This window comes from Narcine bancroftii, chromosome 6, assembly GCF_036971445.1.
Source record: "Narcine bancroftii isolate sNarBan1 chromosome 6, sNarBan1.hap1, whole genome shotgun sequence".
Taxonomy (NCBI): Eukaryota; Metazoa; Chordata; class Chondrichthyes; order Torpediniformes; family Narcinidae; genus Narcine; species Narcine bancroftii.
In genome coordinates this window covers 157,635,521-157,646,200 of record NC_091474.1, presented here as the reverse complement: position 1 = coordinate 157,646,200, position 10,680 = coordinate 157,635,521, and the positions used below count along the sequence as shown (strand labels likewise).

General features: G+C 38.2%; 1 long non-coding RNA gene across 1 annotated transcript; it reads right to left on the bottom strand.

Moving 5' to 3' along the window:
• Positions 1-270: 270 nt before the first annotated feature.
• Positions 271-2,166, bottom strand: LOC138737638 (uncharacterized). Its single transcript, XR_011341098.1, has 2 exons — positions 1,052-2,166; positions 271-879 (listed from the first exon to the last, which is right to left on the bottom strand). It is a non-coding gene; the product is annotated as an uncharacterized lncRNA (long non-coding RNA).
• Between the last annotated feature and the right edge of the window lie 8,514 nt (positions 2,167-10,680).

Sequence of the window (10,680 nt, the reverse complement as noted above, 5' to 3'; positions counted from 1 at the left end):
TTAGGAAATTTTGAAAGTGTTAATTCCCAATTAAAATTTGTTAAGTGGTTTTAGTAATAGCAAGGAAATGTGGAGGGGGGGGGGTGGTGGCAAGATGGCGTAGAGGACAGACGTGTGGTCCTACTCCTCCCCAGCCAGTTTTTTTAAAACACGTGTTTTTAAACTTTAAGTATATGTCTTGGGTAAACTTGTACCTCTCACTTTGTTCATTTTAGATTGGTCACAGTGTTTGAGCTACCGAAAGAAAATAGACACACACACCGAGAGCAGTTCAGATTATACAAATGTTTATTACAAATTCAAAAGCTGATTTCACACTACAATATGCAAGCCCTTCCCAACTATTCTTATTAACGCTTGGACTGGTCCCAACTGCCGAAGTGAGGCAATGACTGCACACTTGTAGTAGGTTGTCAGGGCACCGGTAGCAGCTTCTCCATCTCCTCTGACCAGGACATTGGCTGGACTCTAGAAGTTCTTCTTTTTGCTGAGAGATGTTGCCATCTCTCGGAGAGACTCAAACTTCAGCAGCGGGACCATAGCTTATATAACCCAAAAACTGATTACCCAAGCACCTATTCCTAGCACAGCAAGAAAAATAAGCGAGCAAGCTAGCATGCTAGGCTTCTATCGAATAACATAATTTTCAGCTTATCACTTTGAATACAATGGTTTCTTTTGCATCAAGGCTAGGCCTCTGACAGTCTGTGACCAAAACAAGCAGGAAGATTAAATGTTCTTGGTACACAGATGTCCTTTCTTCAGATATCAGCATCTCTGGCCCCTCGGTGGAACTTAGCTTATGTCTGCTGATTCTAAAAACAAGCAGGTTCTCATGATTCTAAAACAAGCAAGTTCTCAGCCTTGCAGAACCAAGAGCTGCAAATTAAAAAAAAACAGGCAGGTTAGAATCTTCCATTACAGTATATAAACGCTTTATTTCTACTTCTAATTACATTATTTGTCTATAATGGCGGCTAATATTAAAAAATCTAAGACTCAACTACAGAAAAAAACTACTCTTTAAAAGTGCTGAAGAACTGAGGCCTACCTGTCCAGCTGGAACCATGGGGTTGCCGTCAGGAACTTCCAAGCCACAGGGAACTCCGCAAGGTGGGTCCCAAGATGTGGTACTGGAATCTGGACTGAACTCTATTTTTACTGTTTTGGAAGGGATGCCTGTCATATGGATAATATGTCTCACCAAATGACCCAAATGCAAACTACAATGTTTAATGTGTCTGAAGATAATATCCACACTTAAGAGAGATGTTAATAAATGCCTTACTTCAGGAAAATTTTTAAAAACTTGAGACAGCTTTCTCTGAATGTAAAGAGCAAGTAATGATAAAATAGAGAAAGTGGAAGATTTGAATCTCCACCTCTTCTCAGAAGAGAGATTTATTGAAAAAGATTGATTCATTGGAAAATCAAAGTCAGAGAAACAATGTAAAAATTGTGGGCCTTCCAGAATATATTAAAGAAGCAGATCCAATACCATTTTTTAAGGACTGGATCCCTGAGATGTTGGGTAAAAAGTTCTTTCTGGGTGGTTTAGTATTGGAGAGGGCACATAGAGCACTAAGGAAGAAACCATTACCGGGACAGCCATCACAAGCAGTTTTAATGAAGGTTTTTTTTTAAAAAATGGCAATTAGCAATCTCAATTTTTTGAGAATGATCATGATGCATTTGTTTTTACTAATTCATTGCCGGATCTATGTGGTCAGGGAAGAGTATTGCCGTCATCGTCTAAAAGAAGGGCCAATGGAAATGGAAATTGACAGAATGGAAAAAATAGGAAAGAAGGAAATTATGACACACAGTATTATTGATGTTGAAGATTTGAACCAATCACTGAGACTGAAGTCGCTGGGCTGATGATGATGTTGAATTACATTATTATATATATATTGTATTTCTGGCTGGGGGGGGGGGAGGTGGATGGCACTGCCACTGGTGAGGTTTACCACACCCATTTTTTTAGGGAGTTACTACCTTTGGGTGTTTTTTTTTCTTTTTTGGGGGAATTAATTGTATTCCTTTTTACATAAACTTTTTCTATAATATTAGGGGAGGGAGAGTGGATTTCATTTATTAGTAGTAGTGATATTTTGTATTAAGTGATTATATTGTTAGTTTGTTAAAATGTCTAGTTTGAAATTTCCAACATTTTTAATGTTCTGGGATTAAATAATCCGATTAAGCAAAAGCAAGTTTTATCTTATATCAAAAAAAAGAAAATTGATATTGCTTTTTTACAAGAAACACATTTGACTGAAAAAGAGCATTTAAAATTGAAAAGAGATTGGTTGGTCATGTTTTTTCTTCATTTAATTCTAAGGCAAAAGGCATAGCGATTTTACTTCATAAGAATTTATCTTCTGAGTTGCAGAGTTGTAGAGGGGAATGCTGGGAGGGTTTTAAAAGTGGACTGTAAAATCTTTAATGAACTTTGGACTTTACTTAATATCTATGCACCTAATGTAGATGATGTTTTATTTCAGACACTTTTTTGTTATTAAGTCAAGCTAATGAAAATATTTTAGTGGGGGGGGGGGATTTTAATTGTGTTTTGGATCCTTTGATGGATAAATCCCCAAAATGTATTAGAAAATCAAAGATGGCGATACAAATTGGGGCTTTAATGAAAGATTTATATTGGAGAAGAATTAATCCTACAGAGAAAGATTTTTCTTTTCATTCTTCTCGATATGATTCCTTTTCTAGATTAGATTTTTTAAAAAATATCGGCACATTTACAAGGAAAGGCATTTCAGGCAGAATATAAGGGTAGAGTTATATCAGATGGTTTTTTATTATTTTTTTTCTTATGAAAGTTCAGAGGTAGTACATTCATCCTATAGATCACACATGTCAAACTCTGGCCCGCTGGCCAAATTTGGCCCGCGATATAATTATATTTGGCCCGCAAGATCATTTCAAAAATGTATTAGAGGTGGCCTGCCCTGCAGCGAGAGCCGATGCTGTTTTTTGGTAATGTCACCCCCACCATCCTCCCCCTTCATTGCACATCCTTCCCCACCCACTAACTATCCCCTCCCCCCTAAAACCACCCCCCTTAAAAGATGGTCAGAATATTCTCAAAAAGGAATCCAGAATGGTAAAGTTCCACAAACCTTCTGATGGGAATCCTAACAACACCCGGGCATCAGATCCACGGGACGCGGAGGGAGCAAGAGTGTTGCAGGTTGACCGTGCAAACTTTGAGAACGGGGAAAACAAAATTGTAACACAAGAAGTCTGTCGATGTCATCAGCCGGCAAGACAGTTGGAAGGCTCCCCGCACAACCAGTCACTTCTCCCACCTGTCGAGCGGTGCTGCGGATTGGCGAGCGCCTGTGATTTCCTGTCGGCACGACGGACATGGCAGGCTGCGCACGGCCCCCGCTGTTCCACAAAGGCTGATCGGCAGCGCGCTGGGCCTGAGTGGATGGGTAAGCAGGGGTGGGCAGAGGGTGTAGGTGAGGAGTAATGGGCAGGGGAAGTTATGGTGGTGCGAGGGGCAGTTGGATGAGTAGAAGGAGGGGTGGATAGGGAAGAGGTAAAAGGGGAGGGGCAGGGCAAGTAGGGGAGGGGTGATTAGAGGGTGAGAGATGGGTAGAGGGAGGAACAGGTTGAGGGGAGAGGCAGTAGAGGGGCGTTTATAGGATGGGGTGGGTAGAGGCAGAGCGAGTGGAGTGAGGGGTGAGTAGAGGTTGGGTAAAGGACTGGTTAGGTAGAGGGATGGTGGGTTGAGGGTGAATAGAGGCCTAGAGCCTGAGGAGTGAGCAGGAAATGCTGAGTCCTGATGCAGGCCAAAATGGACACAGCCTGTGAATGCTGACTACATCTCCACAGGGACCAAATATGTTTCCCTCAGGTCAAGCAAAGGGTGAACTTGAGCTACCTACTCCTGACCTGTAACATTATCCTCCTAAAGTTATATCCTAAAGTTTAACATTATATATGTTGAAAGAAGAGAAAACATGCAGATGTTGTTGAAAATTTTCAATAAATATTTAGTTCGGCCCTCGACTTAGTCCAAGTTTTTAATTTTGGCCCTCCATGAATTTGAGTTTGACACCCCTGCTATAGATGGAGATTTAATACAATGTTGTTGAAAAAACCTGAGTTGTTACTTTTGTTAAAGAACAGATTGATTTTTTTCTTAACTGTGAATGCTAATTCAGTTAAAAGTCATTTTGTATTATGGGATGCATTAAAAGCTTATTTAAGAGTGCAAATAATTAGTTATACTACTAAAGTTAAGAAAGGATATATGGCTGAAAGTCTTAAATTAGAAAAGCAAATTGATGAACTGGAGAAGGAATTTCAGAAGAGAGTGACAGAAGATCAGAAAATAGCTTTGACTAAATTGAAACTGCGATATAGTAAGTTACAGACTTATCAATTTGAATGTTTACTTAATCGGTCTAAGCAACGATATTATGAGTGGGGTGAGAAGGCACACAAAGTACTTGCATGGCAGTTAAAGAAGGAACAGACTTCAAGGGTTATTAATGCTGTTAAAAAGAATTCAATAGTTACCTATAAACCTCAGGAAATCAATGACCAGTTTTATTCATTTTATAAAAAATTATATACTTCTGAGGGGAGACGGGATAATGGATCTATTGATTCTTTTTTTATCTACATTAACGTTATCAGCATTAGAAGAGGACATTATAGATTTGGAAGTTCCGTTTACAGATCTAGAAATTAAGACTACTATGTTGGAAATGCCTAATGGCAAGTCACCAGGTGATGACGGGTTTTCGGTGGAATTTTATAAAGCTTTTTTATGAGCATTTATCCTCGGTGTTTTGGGAGATACTACAACAAGTGACTGAACATTACGAGTTACCAGAATCTTGTTCTAGTACTTTAATTACTGTAATTCCAAAGAAAGATAGAGATCCGTTAACGATGTCTTCATATAGACCTATTTCTTTATTAAATGTGGACTATAAAAATAATAGCTAAAATGTTAGCAAATCTACTTGCTAAATATTTGCCTAAATTGATACATGTAGACCAAATGGGTTTTATTAAAAATAGACATGCTTCAGATAATATTCTTCAATTAATTAGCTTGGTCAATGCATACCGGCAGCAACCCAATCATCCAATGATGGTTGCACTTGATGCGGAAAAAACTTTTGATAGGGTCGAATGGAATTTTTTATTTAAGGTTTTGGAAAAGTTTAAATTTGGCCCCTTTTTTATTGGTTGGGTTAAAGCTTTATATACAAACCTGACTGCTAGGGTGGTGACAAGTGGACAAGTTTCATTGTTGTTTAAATTGACACGTTCTACCCAACAAGGTTGTCCATTGTCACCAGCCTTGTTTGCATTGGCCATTGAATCATTAGCTCAATTAAAAAGGCAAAATGAACAGATACAAGGGATAAGAATTCAAGATGAAAAATATAAGATTAATTTATTTGCAGACAATGTTTTGATATATTTAACAAACCCAGAACAATCCTTGCCACACTTACAGGAATGTTTATTACAGTAGGGATCATTATCTGGATATAAAGTTAATTGAGATAAAAGTGAAATTTTGCCGGTTGGTGAAGGAGATTATTCAGTTTATAAAAATGTTACTAATTTTAAATGGTTGGATAAAATTAAATATTTAGGAATAATTGTGAATACTGAGTATCAATCTTTATACAAATTAAATTATGTTCCATTATTGAAAAAGATTAAAGCAGATTTAATTAAGTGGAAGGACCTTCCGTTAACTCTAATTGGCCATGCTAATTGTATTAAAATGAATATTTTTTTCCACTTAATTGTTTTCTTACAAAGAACTTTTTTCAAGACTTAAATAAAATCACTAGGGAATTTTTATGGAAAGGTAAACTACCAAGGGTAGCATTAAATAAACTTACCTGGAAGTATGCATTAGCTGGATTACAATTACCTCATTTTCAGAACGATTATGAAGCAGCCCAACTTAAATTTATTAGTGGTTTGATGGATTTGGATCAGCCTCCAAGTTGGGCTAAAGTTGAGATGCCATGTATTTCTGAAACTGCAATACATCAATTCATATTTTGGTGGAATATAAATTTATTATGGGAGTATAATATGCCAATATTAAAACATTTATTGATGTTATGAACAAAAATTAAGATTATAGGATCAAAAAGTAAATTATCTATTTTAACACCATTATATAATAATCAGCTTATTCCTTTTTCATTATTTAATTGAGATTTGAAGAATTGGGATTTTAAGGGTATAAAAACATTATAGGATTGCTTTGTAGAAAGACAATTTCTTTCTTTTAATCAATTGAAAGAACGTTTAATATCGCAGAAAATTATGTTTGTTTACTATCAACTTCAATCATTGGTAAAAAAATATGTATGGTAGAGAGATGATTTACGTGTATTGTCGGAATTTGAGTCTTTGATTTCTTCTATACCAAAAAAGGGCTATATTTCTGTTATGTATCAAGTACTACAAGATAATATGGATAAGTCGAAATGGGAGAAATCTAAGCTTAAATGGGAAAATTACAACTTTTGTTTTTCCTGAAGATATGTGTTATGATAGTGTTACTAGATTGACAAATGGATGATATGGAATGGTTAATTACAATTTTTTGCATCAGTTATATTTAACTCCTGAGAAATTGAAAAAATGTGGCTTTAGTAGTCAGATTCCTGCTTAGATGTGGTACATGTGTTGGACTTTTTTTTTTTACATGCTGTTTGGTCCTGTATGTATTTGCAACCATTTTGGGAAGAAATCAAGTTAATTTTGGAAAAATTATATAAGTTTAAGTTACCATTAGATCCATCCATTTTTAAAATGGGTTATGTGATTCCTTTAAAGAGATTGGGGTTGGATAAATTTCAAATTGCATTTGTATATTTAGCATTGTCCGTAGCTCAAAAATGTATAGCAAGTACATGGAAAGATAATACAGTAATTAATATAATGCGATGGTATAATGAAATGAAAGCTTGTATTGTTATGGAAAAAATTACATGTTTTGCATGATAATTACTTTTTTTGTTAATGTTACCATATTTGGATTATATGCATTTAGATGTACTTTGATTTATTTTATTTTTAATTTTTCTTTAAGCAAGGCTGCGTCCTCGCACCAACCCTCTTTACTATCTTCTTCAGCACGATGCTGAAACAAGCCATGAAAGACCTCAATAATGAAGACGCTGTTTACATCCGGTACCGCATGGATGGCAGTCTCTTCAATCTAAGGCGCCTGCAAGCTCACACCAAGACACAAGAGCAACTTGTCCGTGAACTACTCTTTGCAGACGATGCCGCTTTAGTTGCCCATTCAGAGCCAGCTCTCCTGCGCATGACATCCTGTTTTGCAGAAACTGCCAAAATGTTTGGCAGAAACTGCCAAAATGTTTGGCCTGGAAGTCAGCCTGAAGAAAACTGAGGTCCTCCATCAGCAACCCCCCCCCCTCCCCCACATCTCCATCGGGCAGACTGAACTCAAAACAGTCAACCAGTTTACCTACCTCGGCTGCACCATTTCATCTGATGCAAGGATCGACAAAGAGATAGACAACAGACTCGCCAAGGCAAATAGTGCCTTTGGAAGACTACACAAAAGAAGGAAAAACAATCACCTGAAGAAACACACAAAGATCAGCGTGTACAGAGCCGTTGTCATACCCACGGTCCTGTTCGGCTCTGAATCATGGGTCCTCTACCGGCATGACCTACGGCTCCTAGAACGCTTCCATCAGCACTGTCTCTGCTCCATCCTCAACATTCATTGGAATGACTTCATCACCAACATCAAAGTACTTGAGCTGGCAGTGTCCGCAAGCGTCGAATCCATGCTGCTGAAGACCCAACTGTGCTGGGTGGGTCACGTCTCCAGAATGGATGACCATCGCCTTCCCAAGATCGTGTTATATGGCGAGCTCTCCACTAGCCACCAAGACAGAGGTGCACCAAAGAAGAGGTACAAGGACTGCTTAAAGAAATCTCTTGGTGCCTGCCATATTGACCACCGCCAGTGGGCTGATATCGCCTCCAACCATGCATCTTGGCGCCTCACAGTTCGGTGGGCAGCAACCTCCTTTGAAGAAGACCGCAGAGCCCACCTCAATGACAAAAGACAAAGGAGGAAAAACCCAACACCCAACCAACCAATTTTCCCTTGTAACCACTGCAACTGTGCCTGCCTGTCCCGCATTGGACTTGTCAGTCACCAACGATCCTGCAGCAGAAGTGGACATACCCCTTCATAAATCTTCATCCGTGAAGCCAAGCCAAAGAAAATATATTTGGATTATATGCATTTAGATGTACTTTGATTTATTTTATTTTTAATTTTTCTTTAATGTTTTTGGCTCTGCTTAAAAGAGCTGGCTGAAGGGGTGGGAGTGGGAATTTAAATTTGAAAAATTTAATTTTTTTCTTTTTCATTTTCTTTCTTTTTACAAATTATTTATATATATGTCATTGCCTGTATTTTGTACGATTACTAATAAATTTTCAAATAAATAGTTTGAAAAAAAGGAAATATGTCACTAACATGGAAATCGATATTTCATTAACATTAAATAGATGGCATGCTGAGATTCAAAGCTGTATTCCAGTAGAAAAAAATTACGTATAATTTAAAGGATATTCTTTATTTTTGCAAACTTGGGGTCAGTATGCTAAAATGATTAAATTAAAATTACAATTTTATTAATTATTTTTGGTCAGTGAAATTTTCCCTAAAAGTATAACAACTATGATGTTTTTGAGGTCTTTGATTGCCAACTGACACACACAATCTGAATTAATATAATCATTTTATAAGAAATATCTTGTATTTTAGTTTTTGGATTAGTTTAAAGGTAGAGGGTGGGCTAATAGGGGATTAGATTTTTTTTGCAGTTTTTTTAGTTTTTAGATTTTAGTTTTAGCATACATTTAATATCATGTACTTATGGTATAATATTCTTAATTTTTGACATTATACATATTGAATAAAATATTCAAGAGTCAAGGATCCAGTTTCAGAGAGGGGTACAGAAGCCAGAGTTTGTAGCTCCTTCACCAGCACGGAGGGAATAATGGTGTTGAAAGCTGAGCTGTAGTCAATGAAGAGCAGCTGTATGTACAAATTGCTGTTTTTGAGGTGATCCAGAGCTGAGTGCAGAGCAATGATATTGCATCTGCTGTGGAGCGATTGTGATGATAGGCAAATATCAGGGGGTCCAGCCCTTTGCTCAGGAAAGTGTTAATTCTGGCCATGACCAACCTCTCAAAGCATTTCATCACAGAAGTTGGTGCTACTGTGCGATAATTGTTGAGGCAGCTCACGATGCCCTTCTTGGGCTCTGGGTTGATTGATGCCCTTTTGAAGCAGGTGTGAACCTCAGACTGCAGTAACGAAAGGTTGAAAAAGTCTGTGAACTCCTGGTTAGTTGGTTGGTGCAGATTTTCAGTACCTTGCCAGGTACGCTGTCAGGGCCTGAAGCCTTGCAAGGATTCACCCTCTTGAATGATATTCTGACATCATTCTCAGAGAGGGATATCACAGGGTCCTCGGCCTTAGCAGGGATTCTAGTAGGCACTTTTTGGTTTTCTTTCTCAAAGAGGGCATAGGTGTTGTTTATTGGGTAATTAAGTATCACAGCCATCTATGGCGTTCGCCTTCACTTTGTAGACAAATGGCTGCACTCCCTGCCATAGCTAGCATGTCTCTAGCTTCCTCCAGAATTGTCACTTTGGTTCAGAGATGGCCTTCTGCAGGTCGTACCTGGACTTCTTGTAGATATCTACATCCCCGGCCTTAAACATCCTTGATCTTGCCCTCAGCAGGTTGCAAATCCTCAGATTCATCCAAAGCTTCTGGTTGGGGAACACATGGTATGTGCACTTGGGGACATACTTGTCCACGCAGGTCTTGATGAAGTCAGTGACACCTGATCAAGGCATGTAGTTGATGGGCCCATTGTCTAAGCAAGTGGTAAAGCTTGGCATGGGAGGGTGGGGAGAGAAGTTCAAGGGAATGTACAGAGCATAAAAGATTGTATAAATGGGTTATTGATGTGTGGTACAGATTGAGTAAAATGTGGTATTACAATGGATATTTTTACTTGAAATTCTTAGTCTATACAACCATTCATCCCACAAATCAAAATGGCAGAATTGATTGCCCAAAAGATGGAGGGCATTTCTGATACATCTCAATCATTCAAATTCAAAGATTAAAGGGTGCAAGAAATCTATTAAAGAGCCAAAAATTTTAATCAGATGAGAACAACAGATGTTAATAAACTCCATTAAATTCTGATTTAGTATACCATCCAAATCTTGTTTATCTAATCATTGTTCACTGACCTACACTGGCTCCCCAACTGTTCCACACAAATATCCAGGATATCCAAATCCTTTCCTTGGGCTTTTTCCTCCCCATTTTTGTTCCCTAGGAGAAACTCAGCAGGTCAAACAGTATCCTTTATGTAGCAAAGGCAGAGATACACAACTGACATTTTGGGCTTGAGCCCTTCATCAAAGTATGAGAAAATGCTGGTGAATGTCAGAATAAAAGAGTGGGAGGGGGAAAGAGGGTGGCAGGGCAGGAGATGATAGGTGGAGAAGGGAGGGAGGGGGCAGCAGTACTGAGGGGGGAGGTGGGAGAAAAGGCAGGAGTGTGTAGGTGAAAGAACTGGA